Source organism: Hemitrygon akajei, chromosome 23 (genome assembly GCF_048418815.1).
Source record: "Hemitrygon akajei chromosome 23, sHemAka1.3, whole genome shotgun sequence".
NCBI classification, from domain to species: Eukaryota; Metazoa; Chordata; class Chondrichthyes; order Myliobatiformes; family Dasyatidae; genus Hemitrygon; species Hemitrygon akajei.
The window spans coordinates 16,518,103-16,538,960 of NC_133146.1; the positions used below are offsets into that span (position 1 = coordinate 16,518,103).

Consider the following 20,858-nt stretch of genomic DNA (forward strand, 5'->3'; position numbering starts at 1 on the left):
TTGTAAGGCATGATCTGCCCTTTACAGAGCTATGCTGACTACTCCCAATCATATTATACCTCTCCAAATGTTTGTAAGTCCTGCCTTTCAGGATCTTCTCCATCAACTTACCAACCACTGAAGTAAGACTCACTGGTCTATAATTTCCCGGACTATCTCCCTTTTTTGAATAAGGGAACAACATTCACAACCCTCCAATCCTCCAGAACCTCTCCCGTCCCTTTTGCTGATGCAAAGATCATCGCCAGAGGTTCAGCAATCTCCTCCCTTGCCTCCCACAGTAGCCTGGGGTACATTTCGTCTGGTCTCGGCGACTTATCCAACTTGATGCTTTCCAAAAGCTCCAGCACATTCTCTTTCTTAATATCTACATGCTCAAGCTTTTCAGTCTGCTACAAGTCATCACTACAATCACTAAGATCCTTTTCCATAGTGAATACTGAAGTAAAATATTCATTAAGTACCTCTGCTATTTCCTCCGGTTCCATACACACTTTCCCACTGTCACACCTGATAGGTCTTACTCTTTCACATCTTATCCTCTTTCTCTTCACACACTCGAAAGTGAGTCCATTGCAAATTGTGTGGCCAAGGGGTAAAATCTGGGGGAAGTTGATGGGAATTTGGCGGAATGAAATATGAGATTAATGTAGGATTGATGTAAATGTGTGGTTGCTGGGCTGAGCGAACTCTGTGGGCTGAAAGGTCACTGTTATCATATACTATAAGTCTATTGCACTTCAGAGGTGGTTATTGACGTTGAGGAGCCTGAGATTGAGGATAAGCCATCACAATTGCAAGTGGGAGAATAGATGCTTGGCAGCGGTCAGAGGGGAGCACGCTGAACTACAACTCCCAACATTCCGCGGCCTTGCTACGCGCGGCGCCGTGATGTCAACCCTGCAAGTTCTCCGTAGGGGGCGCGGTGACGTCAGGCCGTGCGCGGATTGCTGTTGCTGCTGCTTGGAGACGAGAGGCTGCGGCCTGAACCGGGAGGTAAATTTGGGCTGGGGGACCGAGTGCAGTGTGGTCGAGCTGTTAGGAGAGGGACCGGGGTTCCAGGGTACCAGTGTACGGTGATGTTTTGGAGAACCGGGGTTGGGTTGAGCGGGCAGGGTTAATGGGGTTGAAGTTTGGGTCCTGACGCGGTCACGGAAAGGTGGGAGGGTTAGACGGGGGTCACAGAAGGGGGAAGCAGTATGGGGTCATAGAGAGAGGAGGGAAGCAGGATAAGGTCAGGTGCACTCGGAGAAAGGGCTGTGACCTGAGGGGTAAAGTGGTCAGTGAGATGTTTCGAGGGCAAGCTGTGGGATAGCAGGGCCTTTCGATGGGAGTGAGGGTTGTGCTGGCTGTGAAGGGACGACCGGCCACTCAGAACAAGTGTTGATGGGGTCCCAACGCAGTAAGGATACGAGTTAGGTCAGGCTGGTTAGGTCAGGTTATATGTGAGGTCAGGCTGCAATAGTTGAGCGTCAGTGTGGGGTAGAGAGTCAGGAACAAACAAAGGAAGCCACGAAGTTCAGTGATGCAGGGTTTACCTGGGTATCTAGGTGTGATGGATCAGAGTTCCAGGGGTCAAGGAGGCTCTGGGCCATATATGTGTCTGGGGCCCACCTGACTGATGCGAGGCCTAGGGTTGGGAACAGGACTAGGGTCACGGTAGGGCAATGAGGCATCTTTAGCAACTTTAACACGGGAAAGATGTCACAGAGACAGTGAGTGATACAACTTGCGTCTACTACATCCATGCTGTCTTTTTGTCATCTACACTAATCTTAATTTCCTGCATTACTACCATCCTTCTATACCCATGGCCTCTGCTACCTTGATGAAGCTGTTCTCAGGTTGGAGGAGTAACATCATGCAATCTCTCCCCGCTCCCCATTCTCTTTTCTTCCATTCCTCTTCCTGTTTCTTCTTCTGATTTCTTATGGCAGTGGGCAGCCCAGCTTAAAGTTGCATTACTGGCACCAACTGAACTGATTTTTCCATTCTGGCTCCTCTCCCCAGTTCTTCTCCTCACCTACCCATCACCTCCCTCTGGTGCCCCTCCTCCTTACCTTTCTCCTATGGTCCATTGTCCTCTCCTATCACATTCCTCCTCCAGCATCTTTCATCTATCACCTTGAAATTCACCTTACCTTTTCACTTCCCCCCTCACCTGATCTCATTTATTACCTGCCAGTTTGTACTCCTTCCCTTCCCCCCCACCTTCTTATTCTGGTTTCTGCCCCCTTCCTTTCCAGCCCTGATGAAGAGTCTTGACCTGAAATATCGATTGTTTATTCCTCTCTATAGATGCTGCCCAACCTATGAGTTCCTCCAGCATTGTGTGTTACACACTACTTCTGGTTCTGCTTAAAGTTGTAAATTTGTACCATGACCTCCCAACTCTTGTGTTCTGTAACCTGACCGATGGTTTGCCATTTGTCTCAAGTACCCTATCTACCTGCATTCCCATTTTCAGGGAACTATTGACTTGGATCCTTTGGTGTCTCGTTAACATTTCTTTGTGCTCAACCATTTACTCTACGTGTTCTTTCTAACCCCCCCCCCAACTATTTGCGTCACCTTGCACTGTTGGAATACAATTTCATCAGCCAATGTTCTGCCCAAATGTCCATCTGATCTCACAGTGCATGACAGCACAGAAGCAGAGCCTTTTGTCCGTCTAGTCCGTGCTAAACTATTATTTTGCCTGATCCCATTGACCTGCACCTGGACCACAGCCCTCCATACTCCTCTCATCCGTGTATGTATCCAAACCTCTCTTAAATGTTGCATCCATCTCTTCTGTTGGCAGCTTGTTCCACAGTTGCACCACCCTCTGTGAAGAAGTTTCCCTTCAGGATCTCTTTAATTATTTAATCTTTCACCCTCAACCTATAACTTCTAGTTCTAGTCTCACCCAACCTCAGTGGAAAAAGCCTGCTTGCATTTACCCTATCTATACCCCTCATATAGATGAGGGTGGGGTGGGGGAGGGAGGAGATCTTGTGAGTCAGTTGTCCTGAATTGGGGAGGTTGTAGCACAGTGTCTCAGAGGAGGAAATAAGTGTTTTTAGATCTGACTTTGTGAGATCTAGGAGATTGGTGTGATGTTAAGGGAATTGAGAGATGTGGTTAGAGTATCAATGGTCCTGTAGTAAAAGATGGGGCCGAATAGCCTATTTCTGTGTGTTTGTGTGGGATGCAAAAGCATAGGTATAGGGATCGGGTGATACCTGGTAGACTAATGTACCCTAAGCCGCTGAGGTTTGTTGGCACATCTGGAAATGTCAAAAATGAGCTTGGCCCTAGGTTAAAGATGTAGTCTCTTAGCTGTGTAAGAATTGGAAACTTGGTTATACAGGACAAAGCCATCAGTTTACCATCAAAATTGCTTGAGCATGCAAAATTTTTCTGTAGACAGCCGTGAAGAAATATTGTTGTGTTTAAAGAGGCAGATAAAGGATCTCTGAAACATTCATTGCAGCCTGACGGACTTGCTCTGTATATCCAGTATTATTTCCTGACTCTATATTTTTGCTTTTACAGTTTTCCTGAGTTTTTTTCATCTCCTTTGTTGTTGTTGTTTCAGTTGTATGTGTGTCAGATCCTGCGAAAATGCAGCCTGCAGTATGATAAATTTTATCTTTACAGACCGGTGTTGAGTATGAAGAGACTATTTTATTATAGCAAAATACCAGGGAGAGCAATTTGTATGATTTATGCTAAGAATATAGAACAATAACTGTATATCCTGAATTCAAAGCATATTTGTCTAAAGTAGGGTTCTGAATAGACTTGATAACAAGCAAAAGCAGACAGTGGTTCTAGTCTAACAGTCTGATATAATGAATGAAAAATGCAGGTGTAATCTTCGTTATGTTTGTGTTTGATTATAACTACACAAAATAGCTGACTTGTTTGAGAGTGATGATATATGTTATTGTTGTAACTGTTTATCACCTTACACATTTGTCTGAAAGGAGAGAGGATAGAGTTAAAGTTTTATTCGTATGAGACCAGATTTTCTCGTGCTGATTTCCTGTGAGATGAAATGGAATTACCTGGTCTGTTATTGACAGGTTATACACAAATTATTAAGGCCATTGGAGTTAAATGATCCTTCCTTATAATTAGAGGACTTGTGGATTTTTAAGGGAATCTGATTTAACGTGGCATGAATTTGCAGTGCACTGTAGCCACTTTATTATAGAATGCATTTCAATCAGTGAATCATGATGTTTTCATCACAGATAAACATATATAGCCTATTTTGCCCATGCTGTTTCTGTTACTTTCTTACCTTGGGATACATTCAGACCAACCATTATTTCCCATTTTAGAATGCAGTCACACGGCAACAATAATTGGTTTCTAGTCAGTCTATCTGGACCACTGGTGCAGTTAACTTTGAAATTACACTTCCATTTGTTGCTAAGCAGGAATCATTTTGCGTGTATGTTAAACTGAAGGTGCTTCTGCACTACAAATTTATCTCGGTGTATGTGAATATAAACACTGTTCCCATCACTGACTATACAAATTCTGAATTTATAATGCTTGTTATTGGGGTAGGAAAATATGAGATTATTATTCCACAAACTCCTGTGTTCTGGAAAGTGTCTAAGGAGCTGGTTTGTGTTCTATTCACTGAATTCAGGTACTGAAGGCAACAAAGCTTGTATCAATATTCACAGTTCGATAGTTAACACATTGTTGGATATGTGGCGGCACTGTTAGACAAGGCTTGAATATTATTCCATCCTTGCCAAATGTTTCAGTGAATTTCCTATACAGAAATAGGGAACTTGGCTTTAGGGTCAAAATGCATCCATTGAACAGGAGCATTTGGTCAATCTTCATGTTAATTAAAATTTGAACCACCTCCATAAGGAAAGTAACAGCTGGAGTTGGAATTCAGCTGAGCCATATTTCGAGAACACGCCAAAGGATATGTAGCAAAGTCATAGAACATAGAAACCTGTCCTTTAGCCCAAGCCACCTGAGTTGTATTTGCAAGAGATTCAGATTTTTGTGTGATTTGACCACACTGCAGTGTGTAGGTCATTTGGAAATAAGTGCCGTATATCTAATCATCTACTCTTTCTAAAGGATGTGAATGTCAGAATCAGATTTATTGTTACAGACTTGTATGATGTGAAATTTGATATTTTGAGCCAGCAGTACAACGCAAAGGCATTACTGGTGTTCATGGACCGTTCAGAAATCTGCTGGTGGTCCTGAATCATAACTGAGTCTCCAAGTGGCTGTATGTCCTCCCTGATGATAGTAATGAGAAGAGGCAGCACGGTAGCATACCAGTTAGCACATTTCTTCACAGTGCCACAAATTACTGCTTGGGGTTTTGTGAGTTGTGGGCGTGCTACGTTGATGACAGAAATGTGGCAATACTTACAGGCTGCTTGGTACAATCCTCGCTGATTTGATTTGAAGCAAAATGATGCATTTCACCCTGTTTCAATATACCTGCAACAAATAAAGCTAATCTTTTCAGAGGGCATTTACTGGATATTGAGTGTACATAATGTTGGTTGCTGTCTTCTTGAGGTGCCACCTCAGTGGTGGGTATGATGTGCCTGTGATGAGATGGCTGAAACTTTGCAGCCTCTTGCAATCCTGTGCATTGGGGCCTTCATACCAGGCAGTGATGCAACCAGTTAAAATGCACTTCACCATACATACGTCTATAGAAATTTGTAAGATTCTTTGGTGACGAACTGAATCTTCTCAAACTCAGATATAGTAACTCATTCATTGTGGGGTTTAAATATTGTGGTTTAGGGTGAGAATGATTTTTTTTGAATTGGTGTAGCTAAATAATATTTCAAATCTGCGCATTAATAGTAGCAGACATCCTTTGCAAAAGATTTCTGTGAGTGGGAGGACATTTGATTCCAAATTGATGAAGTGATAAAGTTATAATATAAGTGGCAGCTGGAAAACACTGAACTAAAATCTCCTGATATGGATTTCAGGCAGAAGGACACATCCTTAAATAATTGGCTTTCTATTGAGGGTTTTTTTGTAAAAGATGTGCTTGGAGGTTGTTCCTTTCCTGCAAAGTGTAGATGATTGTATTTGTAAGGTTCCAGTGCAAGTATCTAATAATAAGTCTTGATACATAATCTTGCACTGTCACCAGGGGTTCACAACCTTTTTTATGCCATGGGCCAATATAGTTAACCGAGGGGTCCATGGAACCCAGCTTGGGAACTCCTGCTCTAAACCAATACCTAGCTGAAGCTCAAGTTAACACAGAGAAAATCCTCTTTATCTGAACATTTTATTCTGCTGTCGTCTTCGTATCTGCCACATCATTAGAATCCTTTCATTGATCTATTTCACTTCAGAATCAGAATCAGGTTTAATATCATTGGCCTATGTCATGAAATTTGTTAACTTTGTGGCAGCAGTACATTGCAATATATGATAATATAGAAAACAAACTGTTAATTATGGTAAGTGTGTGTATGTATATTCAATAGTTAAATAAGTAGTGCAAAAACAGAAATAAGAAAAACAAGTCGTGAGGTAATGTTTGTGGGTTCAGTGTCCGTTCAGAAATTCGATGGCAGGCAAGAAGAAGCAGTTCCTGAATCATGAGTGTCTGTCATCAGGCTTCTGTACCTCCTTCCTGATGGTAACAATGAGAAGAGGGCATGCCTTGGATGGTGAGGGTCCTTAATGATGGACGCTGCCTTTTTGAGGCATCGATCCTTGAAGATATCCTGGATACTACAGAGGCTAGTGCCTATGATGGAGCAGACTAATTTTACAAATGTCTGCAGCTTGTTGCAATCCTGTGCAGTAGCCACCCACCCCCATACCAGTCGGTGATGCAGCCAGTTTTCACACCATGACAATGGCAAACTGTGCAAATATTATGCTACTTTAGGTTCAGATAATTTGATGACAGCCTTGAGTGTCTTATTTGCAAATTCTGAGGACCTCGTTGAGAGAGTCTTGATAGATTGAGTTGCTTTCTTTTGTTGAGTTTTAGGGCGATTGCTTTTATCTAATGCTTCCAGCTTTAGTTAAGAAGTATGTGTGAGTGAAAATTAAAAGTTATGCTAATTTAATTGCATAGTCCAGACTGTATCCAGTAGCTAAAAGCTCATCTCTGAAACCAGACTTCACTTTCAGAGCATGTATTCAGTCCTGATTCAGATGGTGAGTGCACAATTCACTGTGGCACTAGATAGATAGATAGATACTTTATTCATCCCCATGGGGAAATTCAACTTTTTTTCCAATGTCCCATACACTTGTTGTAGCAAAACTACCGGTAATTACATACAATACTTAACTCAGTAAAAAAATATGATATGCATCTAAATCACTATCTCAAAAATAATAGCTTTTAAAAAGTTCTTAAGTCCTGGCGGTTGAATTGTAAAGCCTAATGGCATTGGGGAGTATTGACCTCTTCATCCTGTCTGAGGAGCATTGCATCGATAGTAACCTGTCGCTGAAACTGCTTCTCTGTCTCTGGATGGTGCTATGTAGAGGATGTTCAGAGTTTTCCATAATTGACCGTAGCCTACTCAGCGCCCTTCGCTCAGCTACCGATGTTAAACTCTCCAGTACTTTGCCCACGACAGAGCCCGCCTTCCTTACCAGCTTATTAAGACGTGAGGCGTCCCTCTTCTTAATGCTTCCTCCCCAACACGCCACCACAAAGAAGAGGGCGCTCTCCACAACTGACCTATAGAACATCTTCAGCATCTCACTACAGACATTGAATGACGCCAACCTTCTAAGGAAGTACAGTCGACTCTGTGCCTTCCTGCACAAGGCATCTGTGTTGGCAGTCCAGTCTAGCTTCTCGTCTAACTGTACTCCCAGATACTTGTAGGTCTTAACCTGCTCCACACATTCTCCATTAATGATCACTGGCTCCATATGAGGCCTAGATCTCCTAAAGTCCACCACCATCTCCTTGGTGACACTAGGTGACAGAAGTAAGGAAACACCCAGTTCTTTTTTCCTGTCCCCACAGCTTTGGGGTGGAGAGGCTTGTGAGCTCCTGAGATCCCGCAAACAATGTCGTCTGGAGCAAAGCACTGGTAGGTTCACCTGTGGCGGTAAGGTCGGGGACAAAGCAAGCCAACCAAGACTTCAGTGGTGGGCTGGAGGAAGATGATGACATATCACAACGGCAGTGAAGGCAGAGGAAGGCTGCAGCAGTGAAAAGTTCCCACTCTTCTTGCACCATGCCATCAGAACCTGACCATGATCTATCAAGGACCATGTGCATTAGCCTTAACACATTAAACATTATCACGCACAGGCATTCTCCATTAAGGGAATAACTCATTAGGAGAACATCATACTCCACTTGGGTGATCGCATTAGTATTACTGTTAGTTATGAAACTATGGTACTCAGGGTTTGGTTTCATTACCTTAACAAATGGACGAAAGGCAGGACAAATTCTAGATTCTGATACTATTAATGTCGGAAATAGTACTTGTGTGGATGGCATTAACCATGGTGGTTCCAGCTTCACAACTTTGTAGCAATCACTACTCATGCATAAAGAATGGTTCATGAAAAAATTGGAATGGATCAGACTTGTGAAAAGAAGTAACAATCAATTAATGTTTGCTTATGTTTGATTCTCTATCACAGTATGCATTTCTCTTCAGCCTTTGGCATTTTATAGGAATTCATTTACTGTGTGTTTGCTACTACATGCACTTAACATAGACACCCCAGTGGCCATTTTCAATAAACTGATGATAGAACTTTATCCATATTCACTTAAAACATGAAATCAAAATGATTTAGTTCTAGCTTGTTTACTCCTCTCTTCCTGGGAAATAGGGCCTTTTTAGAATCAAACTTCTGAACAATGTTTTTCAACTTAAATTGGTTATTTGAAAGTTCGCATAGTCTCTGAGTTCTCTCCCTTAACCTCTGCGATTCCCTGCTCTGGCGGTCCAGTTTCCTACTGTGAGGATTTCACTCCTAAATGACAGCTTTTGCAACTGTCCCAAAGCTACCTGATATCAGGATTGGAGATTGTTCCCTTGGCTTTTGCCTGAGGACTTCCAGTATTCTCTGTTTCTAGTTAACATTTTAAATGGTTCTTTCTCCTCAGGCACTCTTCTTTCCTCTTTTTAACAGAACCTCAAAGTTATTGTTCCCTTGGGTTACAGAACATAGAGTAGTGCAGCACAGGAACAGAGCCTTCAGCCCATGATGCCTGTGCTGAAACCACTTTTGTTGATGAGGGATGAAAACGTGCCTGCTTTTCCCCAGCCGCCCCTTCTGTAAGACACACACTCACTGTGTCAGGAACAGCTTTTTCCTCTCTGCCATCATGATTCTTAATGAATCCTCACCATTGCTTTTTCTCTTTTTTTGTACTACTAATTTAATTATATAGTAATTGATATTTTTAAATTATTGTGTATTGCAATGTACTGCTGCTGCAAAACAACAAATTTCATGACATATGCCAGTGATTTTAAACCTGATTCGAATTCTAACGACAAATGGAATAACCACGCCTGGAGAAAGCTAAACATGAACATGGGTTTCAGCAGCAGATAAACTGAGAAGGGATGGAATCGTGTGGTGTTACAGAGATGAAAGTAGATAATCCATATGATTATAGGATACGGAGTCAGAAGCTTACCTCGAGGTCAAGTAATACTGAGACTGCAAGCCTTCTGGTTCAACCCATGATAATCACAGAGGAGAAGGGAATTGTTGATGAAGGACCAGAGTTCATGGTAAGCAGCATGGAGATCAAGCCATTCAGTCCAACTCATCCATGCCAAACAATGGGTACCCTTCTGTATTAACCCCTTCACCCAACATTTCACCTATTGTCCTATGTTTAAGTGTTCATCTGGTCACTTTTTAAATGCTTTCAGTGACCCAGCTTTAATTGCTGTCTCAGGCAATGTTCCCAGGGTATCAGATACTTCCTTGGTGAAAAGAAGGTTCCTCTCTAAATCTCTACCTCCTTTTCTTGAACCCATGTCCTCTAATTTCATCTACCATTGCAAGAAAAAGTTTGTGAATCCTTTGCAATTACCTGGTTTTCTGCATTAATTACTCATAAAATTTGGTCTGATCTTCATCTAAGTCACAATAATAGACGAGCACAATCTGCCTAAACTAATAACACACAAACAGTTGTACTTTTCATACCTTTATTGAACACAATGTTTAATCATTCACAGTCTAGGCTGGAAAAAGTATGTGAACCCTTGTATTTACTAAGTAGTACACCTCCTTTAGCAGCAATAACCTTCACCAAACATTTCCTGTAGCTGCTGATCAGACTTGCACAAAGACGAGGAGGAATTTTAGGCCATTCCTCCATACAAAACTGTTTCAGTTCACCAATATTTCTGGGATACCTTGCATGAACAGCTCTCTTCAGGTCATGCCACAGCATCTCAATTGGGTTAAGGTCTGGACTCTGACTTGGCCATTCCAAAACACTGTTGTTGATTTAACTCTTGTCTTTCAGATCATTGTCTTGTTGCATTATTTAACTTCTGTTAAGCTTCAGGAGACAGACCGCTATCCTGATATTTTCTTGTAAAATATCTTGATACAATTTTGAATTCATTATTCCCTCAAAGATTGCAAGGAATCTAGGCCTTGAAGCAGCAAAGCAGCCCCAAACCATGATGCTCCTTCCACCATGCTTCACAGCTGGGATGAGGTTTTTGTATTGGTGTGTAGTGCCCTCTTTCCTCCAAACATAGTGGTATACATTTCTGTCAATAAGTTCAATTTTTGTCTCATCTGTCCATAGAACATTGACCCAGAAGCATTTTGGAACATCCAGGTGTTCTTTTAAAAAATTGAGACGTGCAGCAACAGTTTTTTTTGGAAAGCAGTGCTGTCCTTCCATGAACACCATTCTTTTTCAGTGTTTTTCTTATAGTAGGCACAGGAACAGAGACTTCAGCAAATTTCAGAGATTTCTGCAGGTATTTTGCTGTTAGCTTTGAATTTTTTTTCACCACCTTCAACATTGCACCTTGTGCTCTTGGTGTGATCTTTGCAGGACACCCACTCCTAAGGAGAGTAGTAACAGTTCTGAATTTCCTCCATTTGTAGACAATTTCTCTTACTGTGGACTGATGAACACTCAGGTCTTCAGAAATGCTTTTGTAGCCTTTGCCAGCTTCATGCATCTCTACAAAGTTTTGATTGCGACATGATGCACATAAACGGATATTTTTCGAGAAGAGCCGGTTCTGTCAGTAACCTGACTCTGTGCATCTTTTCTATAGGGCAGGGCACCTCTACAACCCACACCTCCAATCTCATCTCATTGATTGGAACACCTGGCTCCAAATAGCTTTTGCAGAAGGCATTACCCCAGAGGGTCACTTACTTTTTTGAACCTAGACTGTGATTGTTTTGAATAGTATATGAGAAAAAGTACAATTGTTTGTGTGCTACACAACTGGGGAATTCAGCAGGCCGGGCAGCATCTATGGAAGAGCAGTCGATGTTTCACGCAGAGACCCTTCAGCAGGACCAGTGTTTTCTATACCTCAGTCATGTTTTCTTTTAACCTCCTCCACTCCAAACCCTGTTTTTACGGCCTCTCCTCATAACTGCTTCTTCCCAGGCAACATCCTGGTGAACCTTCTCTGCATCCTCTCCAGTGCTATCCCATCCTTCCTACAACCTGGTGTCCAGAACTGAGGTCTGCTCAAGCTTTTATAAAATCAGCTTAACTTCCCTCCACACCACCACCACCACCACCACCACCTCTGTATTCATTGTTCCCCATTGATGCCAGGACCAAAGATAATTATTGTTTATTCTTAAGAAATTGTTACTCATCTCTCTGCATTGAACAAGCAGAGGAGTTAAGAAATAATTGTGATGCAGTTAAACCTTGAAATTGACAGCATGACAACAATGAGGAGAGCTTACAGACTCGAACTAAGATGGGGAGAGTGACAGATCTGAGTGTCTCTGGAGATGAGGATTTGGGGCCATGAAGTGATTTGCAGAGGGTTCAATGGCTACGACTAAATGAGTAGTAACAGGTGATAGCTGTCCTGTGCACCTGGTTGTTGGCAGAGACTTGTGTGGTTAGCTGCACCAAAGCTCCGTTCATAGTTCTCTGCATTTATAAAGCACTATAACAAGTACTAACAATATGGTTAAAATTAGCGGCAGAAATTATTCACAGCTCATTAGGTGTAGGGTGGAGCTGCAGCGTTTGAAAACATTTAATATTCTAATAAAATGGAAAAGCTTGGGGGTTGGAATGGTATTAATTTGATGTGCATAGAGGCAGAAAATACTGAAAATGGTTATAAATTCTGAACTACTTGGCAGAGCAAAGCAATAATGGTAAGCTAACATTTGCTCATGAGAAGAGGTTGTGCTTGATAAACATTTTGCAATCATTTGAAGAAGTGGCAAAGTTACCAATGATGGCAAAATGTGTGTGTTCTCTACAAGATGGTAGTGACTCTACAGGATAACTTTGAGTTGGTTTATGGCTTAACAAAATGATTAAGAAATTAAAGGTTTTTACATTCAAAAAGTTAATGTAGAGCATAAATTGTATGGGCTGGCACTGTAAGTGTCACGATTAGCATAACGCTATTATTGTGCCAATGACCCAGGTTCAATTCCCATCACTGTCTGAAAAGACTTTGTGACTGTGACTGCGTGAATTTCCTCCAGATGCTTCAGTTTTCTCCCACGTCTCAAAGATGTACAGGTTAGTGGGTTAATGGATCACATGGTTGTAATTGGACAGCATGGGTTTGTTGGGCTGGTAGGGCCTGTTAACTTTAAAATAAGCAAAAATAACATAAGAGCTCATAGAAAACTGTACAGTGTTGGTCTGAGGAAGCAGCTGAGCTCTGAATCAGTAGTCTGGTCCATGTTCAAAGATTCAGTACTTAGCCGAAATGAGTATGTCACCACAGTCACCTACTTCATCAACAAGTGTGTTGTCCAAAGAGGACAGTGACTGTCTGGGTGTTTCCAAACTGTAAACCATGGCTCAACTAGTAGATACTAAAGTCCAAACGATACTGTTCAAATCAGGTGCCTCTTTTTTTTTCCAAAAGAAATCAAGATATGATCTCTGTAAAGTTATCAGGGATGACAAGAGATAATGTCAGTCCAAAAATAGAGTCCCAGCCCAGCCATTATTTGTGTCAGGGCTTACATGTTATAATGGGCTACTAAACTAAGTTAAACAGCATCATCAATGACAATGCATCCCTCTGCGATGAGCATAACACATTTAGAACGGAAATGGAATTGGGAAGTCACCACTTACTCAAACAATCTCCAATGCATCTGAACTCACAATCATCATTGCAGAAGCAAAATCAGACTTCGGGGAGTGAACATACCCATGGAGGGCATCTGGCTGAGATGATGAGCCTGCCCCTGTCCTTGCATTCTATGCAGCTGCTAGCAGGGGTACCTGCAGTCATTTTTGACTTCTTCTTGCTTCAGTCTGAAGTTCCAATCTACTTTAAGAAGACCACTATCTTTCTGGTACCTATGAAAATCAGGGTAATGTATTACAGCTCAATGGCTCTGACATCCCCAATAATGAAGTACTTTGGTCATAGCATGTATCAAATACAGCCTCCCAGACAACCTTGATTCATGCAATTTGCTCACCACTGAAATAGGTCTACAGCAGATGACATCTCCCTGTCCCTACACTCATCTCTGGAGCATTTGAACCTATGTTAGGGTATTGTTTATTGACTACAGCTCTGCCTTCAATACAATAATTCCAAGCAAGCTCATCTCTAAACTCAAACACCTGGAACTTAATACCTCTCTTTGCAGTTGGATCCTTGGCTTCCTGACCAGCAGACCACAATCAGTAAGCATAGGCAGAAGTATTTCTGCTGTAATTATTCTCAACACTACTGCCACACAAGACTCCTTACTCTACGCCCTATATAGTCAGGACTGCGTGGCCTGATTTTGCTCTAATTCCATCTATGAGTTTGCAGATGATGTCATGTCTCAAATAGTGGTGGTTCTGAGTGCAGGAATGAGATAGAGACACAGGAAATATAGGAAGGAGATAATCATGGCATCCATGACTACAATCTTTCCCCATTTTCAGAAAAATGAAATAGCTGGTCATTGACTTCAGGAAAGGGAGTGATGTACTTGCTCCTGTTTGCATCAATGTTGTTGAGGTTGAGAGTTTCCAGTTCCTAGGAGTGAACATCAACAACCTATCCTGGTCCAACCATGGCCAAGAAAGGTCACCAGGACCTCTGCTTCCTCAGAAGGCTATGCTTGGCATGTCTTCTTTGACTCTCTCCAATTTTTATCAATGCGCCACAGTCAGCATCTTATTTGGATCCATCACAGTTTGGTATGGCAATTGCTCTGCCTATGACTACATGGAACTGCAGAGGTCTGTGGACTCAGCTTGGGACATCACGGAAGTCAGCTTCCGATTCTTTTGATGGGCAGATGTGAAGCTGCCTATCCATACTAATTGTAGACTGTTGGTTGGGAAGATGGGACTGGTTGGCCATGGTTGGCATCTCGTCTAGAAGGAAAACTTAGATCTCAAACTTCAGCTGCCTTATGGCCATACCCACTCATAAACCCCGAGGGGAAAAAGCTCAGAGCTGGAGTCCCTAAAGCAGCCCTACATTGAGTTCAATGTTGACTGGCAACTCCTGAGACGCTGCTGGTACCAAACTCTATCGGTCTTTGAAGTTCCTTTGGGTTCATCAGATGCGTGGAGAGCTAGGACTTGTTACATGGACAACAGCTGGCTCTCCATATCATACTGCCCAGGCTTGCGTATCTAGACAACTAGGACATAATATCCATGTGTAACTCTGACTGACGAAGACTCTCACCTGGTCATGAAGTCAGGGATCTATTTGCAGAGGGAAGTGTTGACTCCTAGGGTCTGGAGATTGGTGAAGAATTTGCTCCATTTTGCTTTCCTACAGATGTAGCCTGACCTGCTGAGTCTTTCTAGCATTTTCTATTCTTATCATGTACCTCCCTTGCTTTTCTTCCTGCTCATTGCTCTTTATATGTAAATTTAAGTTGAAATGTGGTCTTCACTCTGCATCAGCTCTGAAATGCAGTAGAGCAAGTGAATACATGAAAGGAACTGTCTCAAAATTGAAATCTTTAAGGGTGACAACATCACCAGAGGATTGATATGTTTCGAGATGCCTCTATCACATTTCAGTTTACTGTTGTTTTGTTTATTGCTGTGGAAAATTGAATACGAAAGTAGTGAGGGGAGCTGAAATTCTTTTGCTGGCCATCAGTCACTGGAATTTTCTTCCAAAGGAATGGAAGCAGTATTTGAATATTTTAAAGGTTGAATTTAATGGATAGTTGATAAGCTAGGAACTGAAAGATTAGTGCAGATTACTGCAGGTGGAAAGATTACAGTCTAAGTCATTGGGTATATTCAAAGCAGAGATTTATAAGTCTTGATTAGTCAGGGCATCAAAGGTTACAGGGAAGAGGCATGAGAATGGGCTTGAGAGGATTAATGTCAGCTATGATGAATAATGAGCAGGCTTGATGGGCTGAATGGCCTAATTCAGCTCCTATGTTTTATGGAGTTAAGTGTTAGGCTGAGATCCAGTTGCTGCAAATCAGCTAGATTCTCTGTACTACAGCCACAGACTCAATGGGCTGAAAGACACAATTCTATTCCTATGTCTTATGGATGAGAACTTGCAGTTGAGGTTACAATCATATTAGCAGAGCAGGCTCAAGGGATAGAATAGTCTTTTTCTGATGTTTGTATACTGAGTGATCAGAAAGAATAAACAGTTCTTGGATGGCTTGAAGAACAGATTGAATTGTGCCTGCTTGGAACAGATGAAAATGGAGTTGGGAACTGCATTTTAGCAATAACAAGTATATGGTAGGTGCATAGTATGCCTGATCTTGTGTCTCCGCTGTTAATGAAGTGTTTCAATGCATTTGTTCTCTGGATGGATTGATTGGATCTCATCTGTGGATAAATATGGATTCAGAGGGAGCTATAATTGTAACACAATATTAATAGTTTGTGTTTGCAATGGATCACTTCTAAGCTGCAATAAATTTTCAATCCTTTGTTTAAAATAAGTATCTTGCTGAATTAGTTTTGTATCTGGGTAAGGTGGGTATTCTGGAAAAACTTGAGTATTGTTAGTAGAGTATCGCCTGCAGCGAGATTTGCGTTGTATCAGTGAACTTTGTGTAACATTCCTGTACATATCAGAGCATGGGAAAGCTTGATAAAAGATGTGAAATGCATTATGTCAAAGTGTTCATTGATTTGAACCCAATATGTAGAATTCAATGTCATAAAATTTACAATTATATGAGTCAGCCATAGGGAAAGGCATTGAAAAAGATGATTAGGGAAAATTTAGAGGGTCCTTCTTTGAAGGACAAAATAATTAACGTAAATGACTTACGGTAGATTGGGACAGGCTTGTATGTTAACTTTAGCAATGTTGGAAGGGGCTTTAATGTTAACTTTAGGTATATTGGCACAGACGTATGTTAACTTAGGTAGGTTTGGGATGGGCTCGGATGTTAACTTTGGTTAGGTTGGGACAGGCTTGTATATTAACTTTTGGTAGATTGGGACAGGCTTGTATGTTAATTTTAGGTTTTAGGTAGGTTGGGATGGACTTGTATGTTAACTTTTGGCAAGACCATAAGACATAGGAGCAGAATTAGGCCAATCAGTCCATCAAGTCTGCCATCATGGCTGATCTCAGATCCCACTCAATCCCTTACACCTGCCTTTTCGCCATATCCTTTGATACCCTGACCAATCAGAAAATGATCAACTTCCACCTTAAATATACTCAATGGACCTGGTCTCCACTGCAGTCTGTGGTAGAGCATTCCACAGATTCACTACTCCTTGGCTAAAAATTCCTATTTTGTTCTAAAAGATCACCCCTCAGTTTTGAAGTTGTTCTCTCTAGTTCTGGATACTGCCACCATAGGAAACATCCTCTCCACATCCACCCTATTTAGTCCTTTCAACATTCAACATACACAAAATGCTGGAGGTACTCAGCAGGCCAGGCAACATCTATGGAAAAAAGTACAGTCGGCGTTTCGGGCCAAGACTCTTCGGCAGGAAAGGAGAAAAAAAAGATGAGTAGATTTAAAAGGTGGGGGAGTGGAGAGAGAAACACAAGGTGATAGGTGAAGCTAGGAGGGGGAGTTGATTGTTGAAAGAGATACAGGGCTAAAGGAGGGGGATTCTTTTAAGAGAGGACAGAAGGCCATGGAAGAAAGAAAAAGGGGGAGGAGCACCAGAGGGAGGCAATGGGCAGGTAAGGAGATAAGATGAGAGAGGGAAAAGGGGATGTGGAATGGTGAAGTTGGGGGTGGGGGGAGGCCATTACTGGAAGTTTGAGAAATCAATATTTATACCATCGGGTTGGAGGCTACCCAGATAGAATATAAGGTGTTGTTCCTCCAACCTGAGTGTGGATTGAGATATCAGAATGGGAATGGGAAGTGGAATTAAAATGGGTGTACTGGGAGATCCCGCTTCTTCTGGCATTCAGAGCATGGGTGCTTGGCAAAATGGTCTCCCAATCTAGGTCGGATCTCACTGGTATACAGGAGGCCGCATTGGACATAGTAAATGACCCCAACAGACTCACTGGTGAAGTGTTGCTTCACCTGGAAGGACTTCTTAGAGCCCTGAATGGTAGTGAGGGAGGAGTGTACAGGCAGGTGTATCCCTTGTTCCGTTTGCAAGGATGAGTGCCAGGAGGGAGATCAGTGGGGAGGGACAAATGGACAAGGGAGTCAGGTAGGGAGTGATCCCTGTGGAAAGCAGAACGGGGGTGGGGGGGGTGGGGGAAGATGTGCTTGGTGGTGAGATCCCATTGGAGATGACTGTTGTTCCGGAGAATTATGTGCTGGATGTGGAGGCTGTTGGGGTGATAGGTGAGGACAAGAGGATCCCTATCCCTGGTAGGGTGGCAGGAGTATGAGATAAGAGCAGATGTGTGTGAAATGGAGGAGATGTGATTGAGGGCAGTGTTGATGGTGGAGGAAGGGAAGCCCCTTATTTTTTTTTGAAAAAGAAGGACATCTCCTTTGGTTTAGAATGAAAAGTCTTATCCTGAGAGCAGATATGGCAGAGATGGAGGAATTGAGAGAAGGGGATGGCATTTTTACAAATAACAGGGTGGGAAAACAGGTAGCTATGAGTCCGTGGGTTTATAAGACATCAGTATGTAAGGTGTCTCCAGAGACCGAGACAGTGAGATCGAGAAAGGGGAGGGATGTGTCAGAAATGGACCAGTTAAATTTGAGGACAGTGTGGAAGTTGGAGACAAAGTTGATGTAGTCGACGAGCTTGGCATGGGTGAAGGAAGTAGCACCAATGCAGTCTTCAGTGTAGCATAGGAAAAGTGGGGGGTGGTCCACAGTGCAGGCTTGGAGCATAGACTTTTCCACATAGTTGACAAAAAGGCAGGCCTAGCTGGGACCCATGCGAGTGCCTATAGCTACATCTTTTATATGAAGGAAGTGGGAGGTGCCAAAAGAGAAATTATTAAGAGTGAGGACGTTCCACTTGACAGAGGAGAGTGGTGGTGGAGGGGGACTGTTTGGGTCTGGTGTCCAGAAAGAAACGGAGAGCTTTGAGACATTCCTCATGAGGGATGGAGGTGTATAGGGACTGGACGTACATAAGGAAAATAAGATGATGGAGGCCAGGGAAATTGAAATCATTGAAAAGATGCAGAGGATGTGAAGTGTCACAGATGTAGGTAGGAAGGGACTGAACTAGGGGGGATAAGGCAGAGTCCAGGTATGCAGATATGAGTTCAGTGGGGCAAGAACAAACTGAAACAATGGGTCTACCCGGACAAGCGGGTTTGTGGATCTTGGGTAGGGGTTAGAAATGGGAGGTGTGGGGTGTGGGAACTATGAGGTTGGTGGCAGTGAATGGGAGATCCCCAGAGCTAATAAGGTCAGTGATTGTGTGGGAGACAATGGTCCTCAGTGGAATCCTGTTCGAGGGGTAAGTAAGAGGTGGTGTCTTGAGAGTTGTTGCTCAGCAAGGTAGAGGTCAGTCTGCCAGGCTACTACAGCACCCCCTTTAACTCAAATGAGAACACATCCTTTCCAAAATACTGGGCCCAAAACTGTTGACACTACTTCATGCGGCATGACTAGTATCTTATAAAACCTCAGCACGATCTCACTTTTAGATTTAGATTCCTTGAAATAAATGCCAACATTGCATTTGCCTTCTTTACCACAAACTCCACCTGTAAATTAACCTTCTGGGAGTCTTGCTTGAGGACTCCTAAGTGCCTCTGCACCTCTGATGTTTGACCCGTCTCCCCATTTAGATAATAGTCTGCACTTTGGTTCCTTTTACCAAAATGCATTTCCTAACAGTGTATTGCATCTGCCACATTTTTGCCCATTCTTCCAATTTGTCTAAGTCCTGCTGCAATCGCATTGCTTCCTCAGCACTACCTACCCCCTCCACCTATCTTTGTATCATCCGCAAATTTTGCCACAAAGCTATCAATTCTATTACCCAAATCACTAACAAACAATGTGAAAAGTAGCAGTTCCAGCACTGACCCCTGAGGAATACCACTGGCCACCAGCAGCCAACGAGAAAAGGCCCCTTTTATTCCCACTCGCTGTCAGTCAGCCATTCCACAGTCCATGCCAGTATATTTCCTGTAACGCTATAGGATTTTATCTTGTTAAGCAGCCTCATGTGTGGCACCTTATCAAATGCCTTCTGAAAATCCAAGTCAATGTTACTTCCTCGAAAAACTCTAACAGATTTGTCAGGCAAGATTTCCCTTTACAGAAACCATGCTGACTTTGACTTATGTTATCATTAGTCTCCAAGTACCCCAAAACCTCATTCTTAATAATAGACTCCAACACTTTCCCAACCACTGAGGTTAGGCTAACTGGCCTTTAATTTTGTTTCTTTTGCCTTCCTCCCTTCTTAAAGAGTGGAGTGACATTTGCAATTTTCCAGTCCTCCGGGACCATGCCAGAATCAAGTAATTCTTGAAAGATCATGACTAATGCATCCATTATCTCTTCAGTAACCTTTCTCAGGACTCTGGTTTGTAGTCCATCTGGTCCAGGTGACTTATCCACCTGAAGACTTTTGAGTTTGCCTAGCATTTTTTCCTTGTAATAGAACCATAGAACATTACAGCACAGAAACAGGTCTTTTGGCCCTTCTTGGCTGTGCCGAACCATTTTTCTGCCTAGTCTTCCTAGCAATGGCACTCACCCCTCTCTGACACTCTCGGACTTCTGGCACACTGCTAGTGTCTTCCACAGTGAAGTCTGATGCAAAATACCTACAGGTCCACAATCCCTTATGCAAAATCCTTGGGGCCAGTTGCATTTCGGAATTCAGAATTTTTCGGATTTCAGAATCCCTCCTTATTGTTTCCAGGAACCCCCACGGATACCAAAAAACATGTATGCTCAAGTCCCTTATTTAACCTGTCTCAGTACGGTGGACTTTAGGACCTGGTGGAGCTCCAGACCTACGCACATCCTCCCGTATACTTTAAATCATCTTTAGATTACTTATAATACCTAATACAATGTTAATGCTATGTAAATAGTTGTTATACTGTATTGTTTAGGGAATAATGATGAGAAAAATATTTTATTTCCAACAAAAACATTCAATAAAACATAAAAATAAACAGCTTCAAACGAACGGAATCAAGCACATGGTAAATGACTTATTGTAGAACGTCACTGTCACTATAAAACTTCAGTAACTTGTCTTTCTGTTTCTTTAAATCATATACAGTGGTAGTTCCGACACCATATTCTTCAGTAAG

The 20,858-nt window shown here is 42.4% G+C and overlaps 1 protein-coding gene across 6 annotated transcripts in view; it reads left to right on the forward strand.

Moving 5' to 3' along the window:
• Positions 1-923: 923 nt before the first annotated feature.
• The window catches only part of r3hcc1l (R3H domain and coiled-coil containing 1-like), a 315,233-nt gene continuing 295,298 nt past the window's right edge, over positions 924-20,858 (forward strand). For all 6 annotated transcript variants that reach the window (XR_012096079.1, XM_073027035.1, XM_073027037.1 and 3 more), the window contains exon 1: positions 924-996. The gene's annotated coding sequence lies outside the window, so the exon portion shown is untranslated. The remainder of the gene's footprint in view (positions 997-20,858) is intronic.